General features: G+C 33.9%; 1 long non-coding RNA gene across 1 annotated transcript; it reads right to left on the reverse strand.

Moving 5' to 3' along the window:
- Positions 1 to 1,846: 1,846 nt before the first annotated feature.
- Positions 1,847 to 4,688, reverse strand: LOC309492564. The gene is made up of 3 exons (XR_014203587.1): positions 4,599 to 4,688; positions 2,939 to 2,996; positions 1,847 to 2,673 (listed from the first exon to the last, which is right to left on the reverse strand). It is a non-coding gene; the product is annotated as an uncharacterized lncRNA (long non-coding RNA).
- Between the last annotated feature and the right edge of the window lie 3,335 nt (positions 4,689 to 8,023).

Consider the following 8,023-nt stretch of genomic DNA (forward strand, 5'->3'; position numbering starts at 1 on the left):
GATTGCAATTAAAGGCTTGTGGTCCGTCTCTGCCATGAATGACGATAAGCCATAGACATACTGTAAATAGCTACAAGCTAATTTTCATCTGTAGGTATAAACATTCACCAATTGGACATCTGTCCAATTGGTGAAAATGACAGTCTATTCTGATGATGAAACAGGTGAATGTGAATGTGATACAAGTAGCGGAAACTACAGTGAAATGTGGTAAATTGGGGTATGTTTTCTTTTTTTCTTTTCTGAGGACGATGATATGTAAAGAGGGTTAAAAGCAGCAGTCACCCGTGTTACGAGGTGGCGTACAAGGACAGGGTTTGAAATGAGGGTTAGGGTTATTTTTATCTACTTTTTATTTATTTTTTTGCATTTCTGTATGACTTATCGAATCAACCAGGGGTGTTGAATTAATATGTTTTTCCTACTAATATAATCTGTACTATTTCTTGTTTATACTGAGGTGACTGAGGGTATGATCTAGGTCAGAAGTGCAATAATAGTGGTTATTCATTCAGCCCGGCTTCAGATAAAGCTTTACTTGCTTGCTACAAAAATAAAGGGCCTTTCCTTACAAAAACAGCCTAAGCTTATTTCTTTTTAATCTTTTTTCCACGAGATTAAGAAGAGTGATCAGTTATATGAAAATCAGAAATGAGGAGTATAAGTGTGATGTAAGACACCCTAGGGTCAGAGGTGGTCCGATTTAGGACCAGAGGAGTTTGTAAGCATAAACTCAGCAGAATTAGATCACTAGCTAAGAAACCTTCCCTTCTTTAGATAAGAGAGCCTGTAAGCAGAAACCTTGAGAAATGATATGAAGGCGGATCTGTCCTTCTCTGATTGTCGCACTTGTTTCACAGACTGTACGGCGCTAGCCATTTGGGTGCCCTAAGCACAAATGCTTGGTGGTGATGAGAGAAAAAAACTATACGAGAAAAAAAAAAACCTATGCAAGGGTGGATTCGAACCCACACCCTCTGACACGGCTAGTGAAAACTCTACAACTGGACCATCATTTGGATTGCCAACAATCATACTGTCACATCGAGGCTAGATAATTATTCTAAATGATCTAAATTCTATAAATACTAGAATAATCTAAATTCTATAAATACTAGAACAACCTATCAACTGTTCGTTATTGCATTATTCCAATCCAAGGGATGTTTTGCAGATTGTGCAAATTGTGGAGGGCTCCTCCTGCCTTAAATAAGGAGGTGGCGTAGTCAGCTTATATTCCTACACTACAATAGCTAATCACTTCTAACACTAAACCTCACAGAAAAGTTTTTGTAATTTTTGATGTACTAATCAGTGTTTTAGTTCATGTTTATTAATGTGTTTTAAGACAGTGGCTGATATCAGTTTTTACTATAAAATAGATGTTTTGAAAAATACCTCTTTTTTTTCATGCTCAACCAAATGGTTCAATGATATTTATAGTAAAGGTACACAAATTAAGATACTGACTGATACTACAATATAAAACAATTATGTATAAATGGACACCAATGATCTTTCAGACTATGCCTTTACAAATAAAGTGATTTAGTTGTTCTTCAAAAAAGTAAGAAAGAAAGAAAAGTGAGGACATTAAAGGGTTAAAGTACAATTACTTTCTGTATTTTTTTATACAAATACATTTTTGTGCGTACATTTTATTGTTTTGTAATGAAAGTGATACATATGAAGTGCATAATATATACAAAATGACAACATTCAGTTCTTTTGATCAATAATGCAAGCAAAATCATAGTCTTACTCCTGAATCTTCTCCGCATTTAACAATCGTTATCTTTATCAAAAAGAAAAATGACTTAAAAATGATCCAGTTACAGTAATATTGATAATACGATACAGTAAGTTTAATTTTTTCAGCTTGAACTGAAAATATTCTATATTCTGTCTAATATTTGGTTGAGTTCTTTCACTGATTTTCTCAACTGGAAAATTCCTTTCTGCATATCATTAATGAATTGTTCTGTTTTCTCCTTAAACTCCATTTGATATATTTGTTCATGTGTGTTTTTTTTACGTTTGTCCTTCAGCCTCTTGTTGTCTTCTATAATCTCTTTGAGGATGTCAGGCACAGAACTAACCTTGGCGATCATTTCTGAAAGGTTTCCAGACAAAAGCCCAAATTTAGACATCCGGTCTCCCACTTTACTGTCATGTTCCTGAAAGAGCTGTGTTTCTCTGAAGCAGGAGGCGAGATGTTCACTCAAAACCTGGGCTTTGTGCTCTGATAGCGAAAGATCTCTGAGTATTTCCTCAGTTCGTTGACAGTTTTTTTCCAGCATGTCAATAATAAGGTTAATTTTATCCAGAAATCCCTTGCGTTCCTCTTCAATGGTTCGTTTTAAGTTCTTCTCCTGCTGTGTTTTCTTGGTTATCCCGAAAGCTGCACATAATGCAGCGACTACAGCCACAGCTGCCCCTGATCCAGCAAACATGTCAGAAACTTCTTCATTATCTAAAATAAAAGATAATGCTGAAAACATCACCCCAATCACTCCAGCTATCACTGCTCCTCCAAGGACAAAAATAGCAAGTCTGAGACCATTTTTAAACTCATTGATGAGATCCCTAATTTTATCTAAATGCTTGTTGAATTCTGGGAGAATGTCCTTATGGAGTCTATTCATTTCCTCTTGGAGATGAATAACATCAGATCTAAAAGGAAAACAAAGCAGAAACATCAGGGATTTATATATATATATATTCTGTACATCTCATGTACATCTTATATGTATCGATGAAAACATTTCTTTAGTTTGAGACTACACAGGCTTTTATTATTATGATTTTTTTATACATTGCCTCATTATCAAAATTATGTTAAACACTCAGATAATTATTCTGGTCCTTCATATCAAGTGAAAACCCATAAATATCATGAACATAACAACATATTAAAACAATAAGAGCAATCTCTCACAGCATGTTCGGCGGGTACTCCATGCTGTCGCGCCGGCGTCTGGGTGAAGACATTGTTGCTGTGATTAAAGAACACAAGAGTTGTGTATCATGCAGATTTAACCCTTTCATGCATGAATTATGATAACCTCAGTCAGGATTTTTTTCCTATGTGTGTGTATTGCTCTTAGGGCATGAAAAACAAGAATTGATTTTTATTTATTTATTTTTAACAAATTTTTTAAAGAGATCTTGAGATGTCCACTTGAGTGGACAGCATGCATTTATGGTTTAAATTGAAGATATACTGTATTAAATATAAGACAATAATCAAACAGATAAAGTATGTGAATTTAACAAACTAATCAATGCAATTATATCAACTCATGTGAAAACTATAAAATATATACAAAAAATATAAATGCAAAATATTGCAATGGCTTCATACAACTTCATACAAGTTGCACTTCACGTATCTTTGATATCAGAACATGAGGACGTGATTCCATCAGAATTTTCTACAACCTGTCAAGGTACAACTGTGGAAACCACTCAGATGCTCCCTCCAGTGCACCAGAGTATGGAGATTTACCCTTATTAGCTGATAATTCTGATTATGTTCAAGATGGACATGCACATTTCTATCATAGCCCTCCTCTGAGAAAACCTAGCGATTTTTCAATCTCATCTGAAATGATCAGTGTTGGGGGTAATGCATTACAAGTAACATGCATAACCCATTCAGATTACTTTTTGATGTTACAAGTAAAGTAATGTGTTACAAGTAACATGCATTACCTAATCAGATTACTTTTTGATCTAACAAGTAATTAACTACAAGTAATATGCATTACGTAATCAGATTACTTTTTGATGTTATAAGTAAAGAAACGCATTACAAGTAACATGCATTACGTAATCAGATTACTTTTTGATGTTATGAGTAAGGAAACGCATTACAAGTAACATGCATTATGTAATCAGATTACTTTTTGATGTTATGAGTAAAGAAATGCATTACAAGTAACATGCATTACCTAATCAGATTACTTTTTGATGTTATGAGTAAGGAAACGCATTACAAGTAACATGCATTATGTAATCAGATTACTTTTTGATGTTATGAGTAAAGAAACGCATTACAAGTAACATGCATTACATAAACAGATTACTTTTTGATGTTATGAGTAAAAAAATGCATTACAATAACGTGCATTATAAAATCAGATTACTTTTTGATCTAAAAAGTCATGCATTACAAGTGTCATACATTATGTAATCAGATTACTTTTTTCGATGTCAATGAAAATTACATTCTAATAATACAAATACATTTATTTACAGTAGAAAAAAATCAATGCATATTAAGTTTTTAAGTTTTAAATTTCAAAAACAATATTCACATTATAATTATGAATTGTAGCTGAAATATAGCCATTGCATGCATGACGTCCACTACAATGGACATGTGATTAATCAGAGTTTTCTCTCAATCTAAAATCAAAACTTGGAAAATTTTACTGTGATATGACTCATTAGATATTGCTTGATGCTGCAATATTTTTTTTTACCCACAAGAGTCTCCTAGGATAGAAGGTGAAGGTGAAAGATGTACTCTTGCGTTAACAGCATGTATGTGACGTTTCATTTTTAATTAGCTTTTCAATTAACTATGACCTTACCCGGATAGTGTGTAGAAGTTGAGCTGAACTCATCAGTGGAGTGTCAGTGTGGCTCAGATTTGGCATCGGTGTTTTAGCTTCGTAAAGCCTGCCAAAAAATTTCAGAAGAGAAATTTGACATTAAACAGATATATTTATGCTATCAGAGAGTTTATGTCTGAATAACAGTCAACATTGAACAGAAATCGTAGTATCTAATATCTTAATAATCAAATGGACCTTTTAAATGAAAATCAATTTTTTGGTCAAGCTTTTAAATTACAAACATTTAAACACATCTATTAGAGTATTTGTGTATATCTGTAATCTGGATATTCCTGAATTTAGGATATATTAATTTCCAGATAATATATTTTGTAAATAGGGTACATTTTTTAAATCTATTTATTTTATTTTATTTTTAGTGATGAACAGTATGGGCCCTATCATACACTAATGTTCCTTCATACTTTCTACTAAGTAGTAAAATCAGCAGGGATACAGCGATCTGTCACAAGCCACATTAATAACCTCACTGCAACATTTAATGTTTGAATTTCATGTTAAAATGTTTTGAAAGCGGTGACTTAGTTTCATTATGTAGGATCAAAAAACTGATGATTTGTTTATAGTTTATAAGTTTCTCCACAAAGGGCTCAAAACAAGCATACAACTAATCACGAGCTTTTGCATTTTGTACACGTATTTTGCTCAAATTGTTTATATACAATTATCAATTCCAGGTAAACAAAATCATCTGAGCATGCACAGACATCGCAAGCCCTCCTTCTGCATCACCATAAACAATATAAATATTATATATATTTATTACATGGCTTGGCTGAATTCCAATGTAGAATGCGGTCAGAGCCCGTCTACGGAGAGCCTGTCCACTCCCTATTAAGCCCTATTGTACCGAATTTTGGTTGTAGTACCACCAGAGTTCCACTGGGGGCGCTCGCCATGAGTGCAAAATGAATGGGAGTCAATGGGGCTAGACGGCTAAATTTGTCTCTTTCACCCGATTGCCGTTGAGAAATCTCAGATGTGATTGTAGATTTTGCAAGTTCAACATGGGTTTTAGGTCGAAAGTTGAATGAACGAGTACTTATGTCGTTTTGATTTCTTACAGGTTGAGTTGTTGTTGCCCATAACACGCTAGCATTCTGCTAATGACGTCAGCATTCTGACGTCATTGACATTTTGAAAGACTTTTTTAAATCAAATAAGTGACTCTAAAAAATCTAACACCCAGCAATGTGTAATTTCTTTGCATCTCCTTTCGAATACAACATTCAAATTACTAGACAAAAAATTATATCCTGAGAAAAGTGGATTTTGAGGGGTATACTGCCATTGACCTCCATTCATTCTGCACTCGTCCTGTGAGCGCCCTCATATGGAATCAGAGTGGAACTGCAACCAGTTCAGAAGCCGGAAGTGTAGTGAGAGTGAAACTTCTCGCCATATTAGACATTCTCTGATGCGGTCTGTTATTTCTTGATAACAGACCGCTGCGAAGTATAACAGACCGTTGCCATGAAAAACAGTGCGTTGCTATACATACAACCGGCACATCCGGGAACTTAACTGTCAATTTTGTAACCGCCCCTTTTTAGGGGAAAACAAGCCAGACTTCCCATAGACTTCAATACAAAATAGCGGCACAAAACAACGTCCGTACACAGCTGGCAGACGTGTATAACTTCAGAAATCACTTAGATGAAATATATCGAGTAATTATATGTCCACCCTGCCTTCCATAGAGCGTGAACGATACATTTATAAACTTAATTTGGGCAACTTAAAAACATATCCCGTTTCATTCTACCAGCGTCAAATTGGCCTATCAACCCCACCCAGTGGTTTACCCGGACATTTAGTCGTACCTCATCAAGTCACCAGGTAGCCAGTGAATGATTTTACTGCGGTTTTAAGAAGTAAACATCTTTAAATGTATAATATTATGTCTTTATATTTAGAGTAGCTACTGAGTGCACTTTTCTGTCCAGCTATACAACTAGCCTAATTTAGCTTTCGATAGCATCATCCGTAATTCATGATATTTCCATAACCGCAAGATATTGATGATGATGGCAGGCAGAGATGGGCATAAATACATGGAAATGTATTTAAAATAAAATAAAAAAATAAAAAATACTGTGTGGAAAAAAATAATTAAATACAAATACATAATAGGGGTAGCCTACTGTGTGAAAAAAATGTTTAAATACAAATTACATGTTTGTAAGGGTTAGTACACGTCCTCAATCAGTTACTGTGTATGGCGCTCGCCGGATTGTTTTCCCCTAAAAGTGGGCGTGAACATTTTCAGAGACGTTCTATGACGCTACGCCGGTTGTATGTATGGACGCGGAACGGACTATTTTCTTTAGCGGAAGCAATACAATCGTTAAATCAGTAAACTCATTTTTAAATAAATAATTTGTGTCAAATTATTTATTTATTTTGTAGGTAGCCATGTAATAAGCGGGATAATGTATAGTGAGCCGGTTGTTATAGTGAATAACAACCCCTTCAGGCTGATTCAAGATCCCTCCGCTTCGCGTCGGGATCCCGTTCAGTCTGTCGGGGTTGTTATTCACTATAACAACCGGCTCACTATACATTATCCCTTACATAATTAATATTATAATAATAAATAATATAATAATGTAATAATATATTAAGTCATTCAGTTATTGCAAGCACTTGACAATATGTAGAATATGTATTGGAGTCACAGTGACTGTGCACTTGATGACTGTACGCAGAAAATCTGTCCATCCTTTTTTTTTTTTTTTAAACAGAGTAAAAAAGTCTTGTTATGCAATTTGATTATAAAAAAAAAATAAAAAAAATAAAGATGGGGAAAGATGCCGCCTTAAGAGCATTGTGCATTTTCTTGTAAATTGTAACATATTTAGAAATACGTTTAGCATGTGCAAGATGATTATGCATCAGCCAAAGTGTTATATACATTTTATATTATAAAACTATATATATATATATATATATATATAATGAGATCAATTAACCTTGATAACCTTGACTGACTAAATCTCACAATTTTTGATAATCAAATGACAAAATTAAGAAGAGCGTGGCCATTCATTAAATGTGTTTATGAGATTTAGTGTCCTCTATGGGACAAAAATCAAGGTGGGGGATATTTAAAATGTTAGTATTTTGAATAGAATTTGTTATTGTTAAGATATACCATTTTTTTTTTTTTTTTTTTTTTTTTTTACGATAAAGTAAAGCAGTGGCTAGAGTCATATTTCTCTTGTAATCAGCAAGCTTTGGACATTAAAGTTAGCTATGTTATTTTCAGTGTATTTTTGTAACTTTTGTTTGTAATGCCCTTTATTTTCACAGATAGTGGTTGGGATGTTGTCAAAACTCTTCACATTAGAATAAAGATGGTGATTATTAAGGTTGAATTC

The sequence above is a fragment of the Leuciscus leuciscus genome (genome assembly GCF_965113295.1).
Source record: "Leuciscus leuciscus genome assembly, chromosome: 2".
Lineage (NCBI taxonomy): Eukaryota > Metazoa > Chordata > Actinopteri > Cypriniformes > Leuciscidae > Leuciscus > Leuciscus leuciscus.